Below are 16,052 nucleotides of genomic sequence, written 5' to 3' on the forward strand. Positions count from 1 at the left end.
GTTCAAATTACATGTGACACAAGGATTCATACTCACTTAAAACAGTTGGGTTAATAATAACCCAACAGGCAACCCATAGATGGGTCAATTTGGCACCGACCTTCTGTTGGGTTATTTTAACCCAATCCATTGGGTTGATAAGGTTAACCCAACAATTTGGGTTATAAAAATAACTAATTTGTTGGGTTATTTTGCCAAAAAGTGGCTTAACCACTATATAATAATAAATTATTATTATTATTATTATAGTAGTAGTCATCTTTATATGTAAATAAAAAAATACACCGCTTTTATTACATTGGCAAAGCTTTATTTAAATCCATGAATTTAGTGGCACTCCTACCACAATAACAATCGTCTGAGAGCAGTTTAGTTCATCCCCAAGCAGCAGGACAAGAGGGTTCTGTCTCTGTTGCTCCTCCTCTTTTAAGTACTGAACGAAATACAACTATACACACATGAATTAAATAATGTCCAACATTTATTGTCATAAATAATGCACCTAGAAGTCGCAAATCAACAAATTCTTGTTTTTCCTCCTGGTATGAGGGCCGAACCATCTTGCTGCACAATTTGTATGGCAGTGGAGAAATGATAGCTGGCTGAGTTGTTAAAGCACCATCTCCAAAGCGGGATCTCCAAGGCTGTCTTTATATCAAACAGAAAATACACAATAATTAATGTCAAAACAAGCCCCTTATATCAAAGGTGAACAAATTGGGAATAAAACAGAGCTGTTATGCAGGATTGTCTCACCAGATGAAATGTTTGCTTGAACTGGTAGATCCAAGGCTCTCTTCCCTTTTTTTGCAATACGAGAGGGTCCGCAGTCCCCATGCATCTCCCCAAACTTAAAAAAGTTTCTTTGGTGTGTGGGTATAAAATACCCGTCCTGAGCAATCTAAAAATAAATAAAGAAAAACAGCACTTAAATCCATGCCATGCAAACAGTACAGTGGATTTATTAAAGGGATATTTTACACAAAAATGGAAATTCTGTCAACATTAATTCACCCTCCCCTTGTTCTAACTCTCAAAACACAAAACATGATATTTTGAACAATATAGGTAGCCATTCTTGGTCCAAAGTGAAATTCCATAGCATTTTTGTCTTATGATGAAGTCAGTGGGGCCTATCAAGTTTTTGATTTGCTTTGTCCTTTAAATTTATAATTGGAGTCAACAGAAATAAAAATCAATAAAAATCAATCAACAACTTGAGGGTGAGTAAATGATGAATACACCCAAAAATCAGTGAAACACCCACACACTACGGCCAATTTAGTTTATTAAATTTACCTATACTGCATGCGTTTGGACTGTGAGGGACATGCAAACTTCACACAGCAATGCCAACTGACCCAGCTCCAGGACATGATGGATTCGCCTGCTGAATGAGTGTATGGGTGTTTCACCGATTTTTGGGTGTATTCATCATTTACTCAGCCTCAAGTTGTTGATTTATCTATTTTTTTTCTGCTGACCACAAATGAGAACTTAATAGACAAAGCAAATCAAAAACTTGATCGTCCCCACTGACTTCAACAGAGGAAAAAAATGCTATGGAATTTCACACCAAGAATGGTTAAGTTACCTACTCCTCCATATACCAAATGATGCTCGCTCCAACCTTAAAACAGAAATTTTAAATTTGCACATGTATGCCGGACCAAATAACAACAAAACTCATGTATTTACCCAGTTTAGCAATGGAGAAAAGATAACTGGAAGTGGTCATCTTCAGGGGTACCCTAAACAGATAAAGAGAAAAGAAAACTATGAAAATGTGCACTTTTAGCTGCAGGATTAGTCTTTTATGTGAGTTCTTAAGGTGCATCACATTTGCAAATTTGGTTGGCAAATAAGGTCCATTTTATATGGTCAACTGTGCACTGACGTTCATCAGTGTGCTTAATTCTCATGCTCAAAAACTTGCAAAAGAGTCAAACTCCTAATCACAGATTTCTGCTGAAATAACTGGAACCTGTCAGTAAATTGTCATAACGCAATAATTAATATAAATAGGTTTTTTTTCTTATACATGTACACACACCGGCCACTTTATTAGGTACACCTTACTACATAAGTGTCAAAGTCAATTCTTAGAGGGCCGCAGCTCTGCAGTTTTGCTCCAACCCTAATCAAACGCAGCCGATCCATGACGCGAATCTCCCGTTCCACCACATCCCAAAGGTACTCTATTAGATAGAGATCTGCCTATTTATATATATATATATATATATATATATATATATATATATATATATATATATATATATATATATATATATACAATATAAATGCTGTGTGTAAGCATGCTTGTTTATGAGGCGCCGTGTAGGATTTAAATCAAACTTTGCTTATCAACACACACATAAACACGTGCATATACACCTATAAATTACTCGCATATACACCTATACTTTTAGATGTTCAAAACAACATATATGAAACTTGTGTATATACATATAAACTTGACGCTCGCATACACCCACACACACGCGCACATACATATATACTCCATCCATGCAAACACACCGACACACGCGCACATACATATATACTCCATCCATGCAAACACACCCACACACACGCGCACATACATATAAACTGCATCTATGCAAACACACCCACACACACGCGCACATACATATAAACTGCATCTATGCAAACACACCCATATATATTTAATGACTTGTGTATATACATATATGCAAGTGATTTCATATGTAAGTGCGCATGAATTTTTCACTTTAAACGGAAGGTATTTCAGTATAACAGTAATATTTTAGTGTAAAAGTCACAGCCAAAACGAAATATATCATTATTTATAATTATAAGCCTGTATCAGGTAATTTTAATTAGCTGTGTTGTAGTGCAATCTATCCTATCTTCAAGCTTATAAAATATAAATAATGTGATTAATTGAGGTATTAGGTCTTTTGATTATTGAAAACATGACATGACTGCCCCAGCAAAATGTTTATTAAAAATCCTCAAATAAATGAAAGCAGTAGGTTTAATCAATACACGGTCACATATGAAGTATATAATATTATTTATTATTAGAATAAATACATTGTTGTCTAATATGATTTTCTGTATCGTGTCGCAATCCTTAATGGGTTATTTTGGGTCCACACTTCAGTCCAGAAGGTGGCAGGAATGCACATTGTTGGTTTGCCAGCTGCCATTCAGAAAATAAGACGAAGTAAGCTATTTTGCCACGTTTCTCCATTTGAATGACCATGATGAACAGTGATAGCGTTACGTTACAGACATAATTAACATTTTGCGAAATGTTCTTGCTTCGCCGACTATAATAAGATCCATATCTAATTCAGTGGAGTCAAATGTGTCCCCTTCAGCTGAACTGCAAACAGAATCTGAATTGCGCAATTTGTTTCGCCATCAAGGCCCGCAGTTCAAGACTATTATATTATTCATTCATATTCATAATATTATTCATTCATTTTCTTTTCTTTTAAGCTTAGTCCCTTTATTAACCTGGGGTCGCCACAGCGGAATAAACCGTAAATCCATTACTGGTAAACATACACATTCATTCACTCATTCACACACATATACTTGTAGGGGAAACCGGAGCACCCAGTGGAATACTAACCCACGCGAATACGGGGAGAACATGCAAACTCCACACAGCCAACTGATCCAGCCTAGGCTCGAACTAGAAACCTTCTTGCTGTGAGGCGAACGTGCTACCCACTGTGCCACTGTGCAGCTCGTGTGTAATATCTCTGCACTTTATCACGTCCTCCAACCCACCAGGGGGCGCAGATATTGCCCTATTCTCCTCCACATTAGATGGCGGTAGTGACTCTTGTGCCTCTAAACTCCCCTGTAATCAGCCTAATCACCACCACCTGTTCTTAGCTCTATATAAGACCGCTTCATATCCTGCTCTGTGTTCAGTCCTGAACTCTATCTCTTGCTGCCTCGTCCAGAGTGCAGTTAAGCTATTCTCAAGTCTTTTTGTTTGCTATATTCCTGTTTGTTTGTTCTGAGACCCTCGTGTCTATTTTATTTTGTATTTTAGGAAGCTCGGCTTTCCTATGTTTGTTGTACTTTTTCAACCCTGGCTGTAGAGATATATTGTCTCTCCTTTTTGTAAAGTTCTCTTCAGTAAAGGCTGTATTTTATTTTATTTTTTTTTTTGGAATTCATACGTTGTGGACTAACTTTGTTTCTCCTCTGCTCTTGGGCCACCAGTTGCTGACTTAGCTCATGTAGTTAGAACTACTGCTAACCACACCGTAAACCCGAGTTCGATCCCCGCTCAGATCAATACATTGTGTCTGTGTTCTTAATTGATTAATATCACTTAACATAAAGATACTAAGTTATTATCTTCATTATAAATCTGTGATATTTGAACAATATATATTTACCATGCAAAAAATTAATTTGTACTGAATAAAACACTTTGTAAGTAGTGCATTTATAAATAGTCAGTAAAAAGAACAAAAACATAATTTGCCTAATAACAGTAAAGCATTTCTATCCATTAGACTGCTGATTTACCCATTACTTTAATGAAACTTGTTGTGAACTTGTTGAGAACTGTTAATTATTTTTTTATTCTAAACACCAGTAGCATAAAGTAAAATGATCCACCTTTTAAGCTAAACGAGCAGCTTATTTAATATGTTAATCTAACTGGCCAAGGCATTTGACCTGAAAGAAAACCTTTGACCAATGAAAAACCTTTAGCCACGCCCCTACCGGAAAAAAATACCCTTAACTAATGAAAAACCTTTTATCACGACCCCTCCTCCCCGATTTTGATACCTCTTAGTCCGTTCAAATTACACTTTTATTACATTATGCCAAAATTCAGTCGTTCAGTATTATATATTGTATTAATACCTTATAAGCTATTACCTTTATATCTATCCCTATTAACATTTGTGTACAATAGCCTACATAGGTTTCTAACTTTGTTCATTGTTGTTTAAATATTTCATTAATTCCTCACATGTATATGTACAAAAATGTCCTGCAAAATCAAGCACGATGTCTAGCACTTAAAGCCTTTTTGTCTGCATTTCTCTCCCTTTTAAAAATGTGTTGTCATGCCAAAACAGGAACAGAGAGAGTTATATCTCTTAAATGTGTAATAAGAAAATACAGGGGAAAAAAACAACAAAGAAAGAAAACAAACAACAAAAAATTTGGGATTGCATTAATGGGTTTGCATAATTCAAGCTTTGAACATAATATAAAAAGGCGAAAAAGCGATTAAAGTGTATCCTTAAAAAGGTTGTCACAATGCATTAAAAAAAGCACTTCATTTTTCATAAGCCAGTTTTGCTCAAATTACGTTTTCTAAAGAAAAACACAATTTTAAGGACAAACGTGTAACATTTGCACATTTAACATCTTAATTCAACCCAAAATCTGTTAGTGACACCGCATTAAAAAAACAATTGTGGAGCTACTTCATCTACAAAGCCACAAAACAAGCAAGTCACATCAAAATAAGTATAACTATAAATAGATAAATTAACAGGATAGATTTTGTGCAAAATGTGTTTCAGTAGCACAAATGTATGTTTTTTTTATTGTATATTATTTATACAGAATGACTGGTTATGTGCATATGATATGTAAATACCTTTGGTTAAGATGGTATGTGTAAATGGTACAGATGTATCGGAGTAAACAAAAGGTAATATCTGCATGTAAGAACACACCAAATACAAACAAATCTATGGATGGCAATTTTCACCAGGAAAGAAAATATGTGCCATAAAAGTAAACATTTTGATATGCAGTTGACAATTTTTAAATAAAAAATTTTATATTTATGTAGTTTGAAAAAAAAAATGGCTCACTAAATTTCTTTTTTTTTTGTTTTGTTTTGAATGTTTTACTGAACTGTACCATAAAAATATTGCCAAAATACAGCCAAAACTATACCTATATGTGTGACATTGCTAAAAAAAGCAAAGAAAAAAATCTTGATACAATAATAGCGTGAGAGCTATTTATCTGCTTTGAATGGATATTTATCTTCATATAGTGTTTTTTTTTTATGAAACCATAAATAATATATTTTTTCTCTATGACTTTTCAGAGTTGTTGGACAACAAAACTTAACTATTTTATAGTGGACTATTTTATAACTATTTTATGAAAGTTAAAAATGTAAATAAACTCTGAGATAAAGCTTAACAATTGCACATGGGCTTCACAGGGAGCTTCAGTCGCATGATTTGTATGGGGTCCTTCCAGTTTTTACTTTACAGAAATTAGTTTACAGAAATAAACAAGTAATGAATGTATAAAGATCATACCTACTATTCGGTGCCATTTGTGTCCCTTAGGCATTATATGGTACAGAATATTTAAAAATGCAATTGAAAAAATTTCTTAAAGTTTGTCTGATAAGATTATCCCATTTCCACAATAGGACACGATGATAAGTGCTCAAAATTAAATTAAATTTAAAATAATGACTCTAATTTCAGTGCAAGTAGCTGAATTGCCATGTCCCAGGTCATGTATGCTCATGTTCAGTTACAAATATAATTTTGAAAAATCTAATAAATACTATACTTTTTATTGATTCTGTATTGTCATATTCTTATCACCAAATGCAATATTTTTTATAAATTAAAATATTTTAATAAAATCTTTAAATAAATGTGTCCCTGAAATGAATGTCGCCCTTGTTACTTTAATTGTAATCCGCATAAAACTGCCCACTGATTGCTCTTCGAGTCATATGATTCTCAGGAATTCTCACAATTATGGACAGAAATTGTCTACAAGAAGCAGAGTTAGTCTCAGTCTTTTATCTTTTTATTTTCAACATTTCAGAGTAGTTTTCTTTTGTGGTAAAGCATAACATGTCCACCCTGTTACCCATTTTTATATAAGGGAAACATTTTATTTCCTTTTTTTTGTCATTTTGAGAAATACAGTTAATAAACATGTTTCGAATCTTCAGGCCATCATGTGCTAGCTCGTCATTCATCATATAGGTAGTAATGCCTGAGTTTTGCAAAAAATGTCACTGCTGTTACTGTCCACACTGTTACCGTTTTGCTCATGGTTTAAACATGGTTTAAAGATCAGTTTAAACCATGTGCATGATTTTCTCAGGGAATGGCACTCTTGTCTGCTGCAGAAAAGCAGAGATGATACAAGGCATGTCATGGTGCAAACCAAAATAAAAGATTAAATTTAAAATAATAGTTTTATTTGCAATTTTCAGTATTTTACCATTTGTGCTGTACTATCTGTATGAAATTTAAAATGTTCCTTGTATTTAATTTGGCTTTTTGGACAATTGATGTGATGTATTAGACATTGAAAAATATTGCTGTTTCTTCTTTTGATAATTTAGTAACCATAATTTTTTTATTGATAATCGAATGAGAGTGAGGCAAACAAGTTGCCCTAGTTCTTATTGTAATGGTCACCCTGTTACTCCTCTCTCCACCCTGTTAATAATGTAGTTTTTTCATATTAATTAAATAAAATCAACATAAATAATTTTCTGGTTACTTGTATCCAAAGAACTGACAAAATTAAGTCTGCATTGCAATCTCTTTTTATACTAAATGAAATACATTAAATTTACAATGTGCCATAAATCATAACAAGCCTTTTTTAGATAACTCTTGTTTAGTAATAGCTTTAAAAAAAATACTATTGCAGTGTAAAGTGAGGGACATTTTAGTCCTTAGAAAATGTAAATATTACAGTAACTATTTATTTTAATTATCTTTAAAAAGGTACGAGAATGTTCTGTAAGAGGGGGACATTTGGCCTGTGTTACATGTGAAAATTCAGTAAAAAATGTTAAACTGTAATATCCTGAACTGGACCAGTTTATTTTTCTTATAGTTCAATATGTACTCCTTCAACTGAAATTATAAAAATCCTGGTAAATGTAAAAAAAAAAAAAAAAAGTGACAGTTACTACCTTGAAATGGCACTGAATAATAGGAATGACCCATAAATAAAAAACAAATAATTATTTTGATTAATGAAATTTCTTAATTCGTGCATTCAGTCTTCTCTGTCAAATGGCATTACATCCTTTTTTGTTAGAACAGTTTCTTAATCTTCTGACAAAAGACTTCTGACTCTGGCTCCTCCAAATTGTCATCTCTCGGTTGTACAAAAATAGAAGACTACTTGGATTAAAAATAGTCAGAGTGTGAAGGTATAGGCTACAATAATGAGTTATTTCATCTGAAGAAAGAATATTAGGTTAGTTGTTGTTCATCTTCATAACTATGACTGGTATTGTATTTAAATTATTATTGCCTACTTTTTTTTTTTAAAGTGCTACAATACTCACCGATAATTGTTGCTATTTGCAATAATTAGCCTAACATTAGAAAGCCCATAAGGAGCAAATATTTTATCATTCATTCATTCATTTTCTTTTCGGCTTAGTCCCATTATTAAACTGGGGTCGTCACAACAGAATGAACCGCCAACTTATCCAGCATGTATGCAGCTGAGGCCCTTCCAGCCGCAACCTATGGAATAAAATCACTGTCATTAATATTTCGTGCGTAAATAAAATTCACGCATCCGTAATTATAAAATCGTAAAGGAAAACGGAGCGTACTCGTAATTTTACGAGGCTACAATTTCAAAATCTGCGATTAGAACAGACACAGATACGACATTTTGTTTTTCTGTTTGTTTATGACTGATACATTTACGATGGGTGTACTTTACAAACACGAATTACAGTTTCACCACAGACACGAAGTCCTGATTACGAGTACGAATCAAACAGCGAGACTTCACTGTCAAAATTACGTCACCGCTTCCACAGGCATTAATAAACAAGCGAAAGTCATCGATCATAACGGCGCGCCTGCTGGACGTTCGAGCTTACACACACCGTCTCAGATAAGATTTCTGTTATTCCCTCTTTGAGAAATGTCCGTCATGAGCTGTAATAAAGGTTGAGACTCAATGAGGTCCTATTTCGCTGTGTTTCTTGGACATTTTACTGAATCAAAATTAAGAACGGGCCGAGGATAGAGAGCTAGCATAATGTCAGTTAACGTTACAGGCAGCGAGCGCAGAGTCTCTCAGTGAATCACTGAACGGTGTTAAACTATAACATGACATCTGTTGATTAAGTCACCTTTTTTAAAGCCAGATCGAATATTGATCTATTATGTAATGAAGATATCAGCAAAAGGCAGTTTAAATATTTGAGGGTTTGTGCTAACCAGAAGTTTGTAACGTTAAACATTTATGAGACTATGAATCAAAATAAATAAATGTTAAATATGTGACCCCGGACCACAAAACCAGACATCAGGGGCAATCATCTGAAACAGACCTGTATGTCATCTGAAAGCTGAATAATTAAGCTCCTCATTGATGTATGGAGAGGAGATGACAAGATCATATATATATATATATATATATATATATATATATATATATATATATATATATATATATATATATATATATATATATATATATATATTATCTTTAAATTTGTACAAAGGTATTAGTAACTATTGATATAAATGTTTGTTATGTTATTTGTTATTATCTGTTTGTTATATTACTTGATTAAACTATTAGTTACATTATATTGTATTACTATAAAAAATAAACTATTACCATAAACATTTATATTACCATTTAGCCGTATACTATTCGGTGCGTTTTTCTCTTTCCGTGTGTGTTTGTTCTATATTGGTGATTGTTTAATTACCACATTATATTTAGCTTATTCTGGTTTATTTAAAGTTAAATAATTGATAAGAGTAAAACTTTTCTTTGTTTTATCTACCTATACTGGATAAATCTGTCTAATTTAATTTGTGTTCTCGGTGATCTTAGAGTATTTGAGAGTTATTTAAACAGTTAAAATAGGTGACTTAATCAACATATGTCATGTTATAGTTAAGTGATTCACTGATGGCCCGTTTCCACTGAGTGGTACGGTACGGTTCGGTTTGGTTTGGTACGCTTTTATAGCCGTTTTCACTGTCAAAAAGCGTACCGAACCGAACCGTACCGTACCACTTTTTCGGCACCCTTTCGAAAGGGTACCAAAGACGAGAAAGGGTACCAAAAGGCGGAGCTAAACGCGCAGCTGAACGCTATTGGTTTACAGAGATACGTCATTCGCTTACGCAACAAGCCAGAATGAAAACAAAAAACCCGCCATGTTTGAAATACACAGCCGACGAGCCGAGACATTACAGCGGAATGATGTATACATATAATAACGAGCCATGGTCGACCTGGGCTCAAACAAACCTTGTCGTCGTCTTGATAAACAGCCACAAAGCCAAGAAGAAGAGCAGATTTACCCTGTGCCCCGTAGTTTTTTACGAGGCAGTCTGAGGCGCGAGCGGTTTCGCTTTCTTGCTAGCGTTCGCGCGCGTCTCTAACATTATATCTGAAATAACAAACTTCTTGAGCTGATGATAATTACCTGCGCTTGATTATTGATGTGCTTTTAAAACCCGATCCTGTCAGACACTGACAAACGCGAGAGTGAAGCGTGAAGAAACAAAGGAGAAGCCGGAAAAAAAGGAGCACATTATTTTTTCAGCAAACATGAACAAAATGCCATGTATAACTAACTTATTATCTTCACATTTTGGACTATTATGAACTCAGATTGACGGAATTACTGTCTAACAGAGGCTACGTGTGCTGCGGAAGATTACAGACACAGATGAGAGGTTTTCACTGACTAGGCTATAATTTGTATTGTTTTGAACCTAAATACGGACGAAAATGTCTGCTGTGTGTATTTCTTCTGTAGTTGGTAACATTTCGGAGACTGCAAGGGGCTGTATGTGTCTATATATGTTCATTTATTTAGTTATTTAATATAATCACAGACGTTACAGTAGGCTGTTTCGCACTATCATTGATCTGCAGTTATAATCAACTCATGTTCATTGAAAAATTTCTAATAAACATTTATACACAAGCATTTATGTGTATGAAGCATCTGTTTTGTGAGAAGTGCTTTTCATATGATATGTGAGCGACCTGTACAGCTTTATTGTAGACATTTCCTCGAGCGAGAATGACGTCGACTGAAACTGTCTGTCATACACCACGCCCACCAAAAGGGTACCCTTGTTAGTGGAAACGCAAGCCTGATAAAGGTGACCCATACCAAACCGAACCAAACCGTACCGTACCGTACCGGTCAGTGGAAACGAGCCATGAGAGACTCTGCGCTCGCTGCCTGTAACGTTAACTGACATTATGCTAGCTCTCTATCCTCTGCCCGTTCTTAATTTTGATTCAGTAAAATGTCCAAGAAACACAGCGAAATAGGACCTCATTGAGTCTCAACCTTTATTACAGCTCATGACGGACCCCAGCAAGCAATAGCCGTCATTTCACCGGCTAGGTGAAGTGTAGACCAGGTCTAACCCGGCTACGTGTAACCCAATTTTAGACCGAATAACCTTAAATTTGGTTGCATGTTGTTTTTTGCTAAATAAAGCTTGTGATACGTATGATACTTCGTCATGCAAGAAAGGTCAATAACAATTATAAGGTTCCTGCAAGAAATAGACGTAGTTTCAGTTTCTCGGTGAAGTATAGACCCAATCTAGTCTGGCTATGTGTAACCTATCTCTAGCCCAAAAAAATTAAATTTGCTTACCTGTCTTTTTTTGGCAAAATACCTTGTGAAATGTATGATATTCCTTCAAGTAAGGAAAGTCAATCGCATATAAGGTGTTTGGGCTTTTAAAAATATATATGTTATTTTCATAGTCTGAGCGTATAGCCTTGATTTAGCTCGTCATCGGCCGGCTATTTATAGCCCACTGATAGCCTCAACTGATTCACTGTATTTGGCAGTGCAGCGCGTACATCACGCACGCATTATCAGTAAGTGTTAAGGTGTAATTTCGTGACATGTTCTATTTGTAGCCATAATTTAGCTTTGAATTAGATGGGCTTTACCCACCTCGCAAAATTGACATAAAAAATTAATTGTAGACTTACTGCCTTTTTATTTTTAATTAAAAATGAATATGGTATAATATATCTTATTTATAATATATTACATTTATCTTACGGTAAAACAAGCCAGATCTAATCAGTTAAGAAAAATCAATGCAGTCAATATAACTGCTGTTGACATAAAGAAACATTGAATATAACACATTGATACTAAAATAGTTAAAGTGAATAAATAATTGAATTTAAATGTGTAAATAAGTAAAAAGCTTTAAGCTGTAAACCTGTGACTAATTATTTTTTTTATGTTAATAGGTGTTTTTTTTTTCTTCTAGTCTTAATGCGTAACCATCAAGCGTGATTGTGTCCTGAAGACCTACCTCATTTGAAGAGTCTGTGCATCTACCTCAATGAAGACTTAAAGGCATATGTGGTAAGTGTTTCAACCCACCCTCCTTTCATAAATGTATTTGTAAATCTCACAGTCACAGGACTGAGTTTAGAACACATCTCAGTATTTTCTCTCCTTTTTCTGCAGGACTGAAAGTGGCTGAATCTCAAAATGCACACACAACAGTGGAGATCTTTATCGTTTGGGCTGAGGATGCTGGTCCTGGGGACAGACCTACAGATGTGGGTGTAGAAGTTTTGAACCTGCTGAATGTCACATATAGATTGGATGGACTTTTTGGGTTCATGTACACTTAAAGGGTTTTTTTAACCAGAAATGAAAATGTTTAATTATTGATGTCGTATTAAACATTGATTTGTCTTCGAAGTACAAATTAAGATACTTCAGGTGAAATCTGAGAGCTCTCATTCTCTATAGACAGCAATGGTCCCAACTTGTTTAAAGTCCAAATAAATACCTAAAACATCCTCAAAACAGACCACATGCTTTCAGTTGTTCAATCAGAATATTTTTAAGCTACAAGAATAATTGTGAGTGCATATAAAGCAAAAATAACAGCCTTTGAGTTTCTTTATTCTGTTGAACAAGATATTTTGAAGAAAACTGAATACCTGTAACCATATATAACCTGTACTTCCATGGTATGTTTTTTACAGGTTTTCAGCTTTTTTCAAAATATCTTCTGTGTTCAACAGGAAAAAAAAAAAGTTTTTATCTTATTTGTTTTGTCATAACTTTGACATTTATATATATATTTATTTTGTATTGTTTAATGTTTTTAATATTGTTAATGTTCCTTTCATTAATAAAAGCTTTGTTTAATTAGTTTGAATGGATTGCATTTTTGAGAACCTGTTGATCAAAAATGTTTATATGTATATGTGTTTTTTTGTTGTTTATTAAATGTACAAACATAATCATTCATTAGCTGAAATTTTGATGACTTGTTTATGCTTGGGCTGTACTTTAACTTGGGCTGTACTTTGTACAAATTTAACCATTATTTAGCCTAGACCAAAATTCACCGGCTTTTAGACGTATATATGTAGTCGTTGAAAAGGCCTCTAAATCACGTCTAGTCTAATCTTGGGCTATGGTTAGACGTCTATTAGATTTTCACTGACAGCCCAAATTTAGCCGTGATTTAGCCTAGACCAAATTTCACCATCTAATAGACGTAAATATGTAGCCGTCTAAACTTGGGCTATGCTTAGACGTCTATTAGATTTTCAATGACAGCCCAAATTTAGCCGTGATTTAGCCTAGACCAAATTTCACCGTCTAATAGACATATATATGTAGCCGTCTAAACTTGGGCTATGCTTAGACGTCTATTAGATTTTCACTGACAGCCCAAATTTAGCCGTGATTTAGCCTAGACGTCTAGGCTATGTTTAGACGTCTAATAGACATCTTTTAGACCAAAAAATGCTTGCTGGGACATTTCTCAAAGAGGGAATAACAGAAATCTTATCTGAGACTGTGTGTGTAAGCTCGAACGTCCAGCAGGCGCGCCGTTACCCAGCAAACATTGGTCGGACGACGACGTGCTTTCCCCGGCCAAAAGATGTCGCTCCGCGACGCCATCAATTGTGTACTGATGGTCTGAAAGCGATGTGCTTTCCACAGCCAAAATTCGTCGCGACCGCACGGCACCAATGCACAACATGTCCTAAAATGCATTAATATATGCTTGTATACATTTAAACATGTCTATTTATATTGGGGTTGCGTGTATTTACGATTTTATGTACATGTAGTTTAATATATACCATTTCCTGATTAGGTCCACAAATGACGTCCTTTACACGTGCATTTATAGTCCATCATATACCCTTGCTGAAATTATGAAATATTAATAAGTATTGCACTTACATCTGGGTATACACTTAATATATGTGTGTCCCAAGTGGGTACGTGGGCAGATTTCAGGCATCTAAACTCATTAAAAACAGATTTATCTTTATGAAATACAGAAATCACTTTTATTTACATCTTGTCAACTGACCAATTACATTCATAAAGTGTCCTGTGCGGTGAAAGGATAGTAAAGTCACTGTTTCTAAAACCATAATGCAATTTTATTTATTTTTTTGCACCTAACGCTAACAAATCTCGCGATATGACCGCGGGATTCTAGGGCGCTGTTTTCAAATTTCATTTTCTTCCGGTTTTGTCCAGCACCACGAGAACATGAGGACGCGGCGAAAAGTTGGACAATGATCACAAGACTCCTACCGTGTAAGTACAGTTTGTATTCGTTTAATAACATTATTGAGTTTTACACGAAGGAACTGAAATAAATGATGCACATTGCCAGTAGCGATGTGGAGTTGCTTTGATTAGGCTAAAATTAGCCGTTATGCTAAAAGTAAGTCGCGTTTGAGCAATATGTCATGTTATTACAGGAATCTGGCGCAGTTTATCAGGGGTTCCCTACACTGGTCCTCGAAGACAGCTGGTCAACATGTTTTCCAGCATCTCTGCCCATCATCCACCTGCTGTGTGTTCAGTCAGAGCTAAAAATGACCATTTCAGGTTAGTTTGGAGTGGAATGGTGTATAAATAAAACAATTTAATAATGATAATAATGCACGAATTTGTTAGAAAAGCTAACAAAAAGCTATATAGTGTCATTCTATTTTAGATATGTCTCCAGCATTTATTACTATACCAGTATTAATGATTTATTTCAGCCTACATTAATAGGCTGTCATTAACAATAAGAGCAAAACTTATCAGCATGTATATAAAAAAGTTATTTACTTAATATTTTACACTAACATAAAATGGTAAATATATGCATGTAGGTGTTATTAGCTCATGTGGAGATTTAACAGGTAAAGTCTAACCACTTTTCTTTTAACTGCTCCTGTAAAATAGTTTTTGTACTGTAATTAATTAAACTGCATTAAGGTTCAAATTTGTCTTGCAGGGTGAATAACAGTCATCTGTCTGACAGAATTCAATAATTTTTCTCCAGGCCAACTGTAAGAATCATATAAGGCTTTGCATTTATTTATTTGCTGTTCATTAAATAATTTCATTATTACCTTTCTCACTGTTGTTTTGTTTGTCTGTAGAATTGTCTCCAGTGCAAATGATCCTTTGTCATCCCACTCCCTGAGGACACTCCAGAGTAGGTGAGAAACTTGTTGAATGCTTAAAAGTGTATTTAGGTGTATAATGTGAATGAGTGTAGCAGACTTCAAATGGACTTCCCTCCCAAACACGGTCACACACACAGATGAGGTGGAGAAACACTGATTTATTCCCTTAACAAAACAGTGAGGCACAGTCAGTATAGTTTAACACCGGAAACTCTCTCAGTCCTCTGCTTCACCATCTGCGTGCACCACGCGACTGCGCAGGCACACAGAGAAAAATGTTTTTTCCTATTTTAAACATTTAAATGCCTATAAAAATAAAATTACATAATATAAATAAAATATATAACATTAAATAACTTCTCCAAAGTTTACATATGAGCTTTACATTTAACTTGTATTTAATTGTAAATTGCATTAATTTTTGATCACTGATAAAATAAAATCCTTTTTGTTTGCATTAATTGAATTATTAGTTGTAAATCTGCCACGACACAATTAAATTACACCATTACTGTAATTTAAACTGATTTACATATTTGAATCCTTAAAATAACAAGCCAATAACCAAAACA

General features: G+C 34.5%; 2 long non-coding RNA genes across 4 annotated transcripts; one reads left to right on the forward strand and one right to left on the reverse strand.

The window, feature by feature from the left end:
* Positions 1–306: 306 nt before the first annotated feature.
* LOC130246403 (uncharacterized) lies at positions 307–2,734 on the reverse strand. 2 transcript variants are annotated; one of them, XR_008839441.1, is made up of 4 exons: positions 2,678–2,734; positions 1,699–1,751; positions 757–901; positions 307–648 (listed from the first exon to the last, which is right to left on the reverse strand). It is a non-coding gene; the product is annotated as an uncharacterized LOC130246403 (long non-coding RNA). The 2 variants fall into 2 exon arrangements; XR_008839440.1 differs by lacking the exon at positions 2,678–2,734 and having other exon boundaries at positions 1,699–2,152.
* An 11,767-nt stretch (positions 2,735–14,501) lies between these two features.
* Positions 14,502–15,522, forward strand: LOC130247297 (uncharacterized). 2 transcript variants are annotated; one of them, XR_008839522.1, is made up of 3 exons: positions 14,502–14,611; positions 14,779–14,908; positions 15,454–15,522. It is a non-coding gene; the product is annotated as an uncharacterized LOC130247297 (long non-coding RNA). The 2 variants fall into 2 exon arrangements; XR_008839521.1 differs by lacking the exon at positions 15,454–15,522 and adding an exon at positions 15,306–15,321.
* The last annotated feature ends 530 nt before the right edge of the window (positions 15,523–16,052 follow it).

Source organism: Danio aesculapii, chromosome 19 (genome assembly GCF_903798145.1).
Source record: "Danio aesculapii chromosome 19, fDanAes4.1, whole genome shotgun sequence".
Classification (NCBI taxonomy): Eukaryota; Metazoa; Chordata; class Actinopteri; order Cypriniformes; family Danionidae; genus Danio; species Danio aesculapii.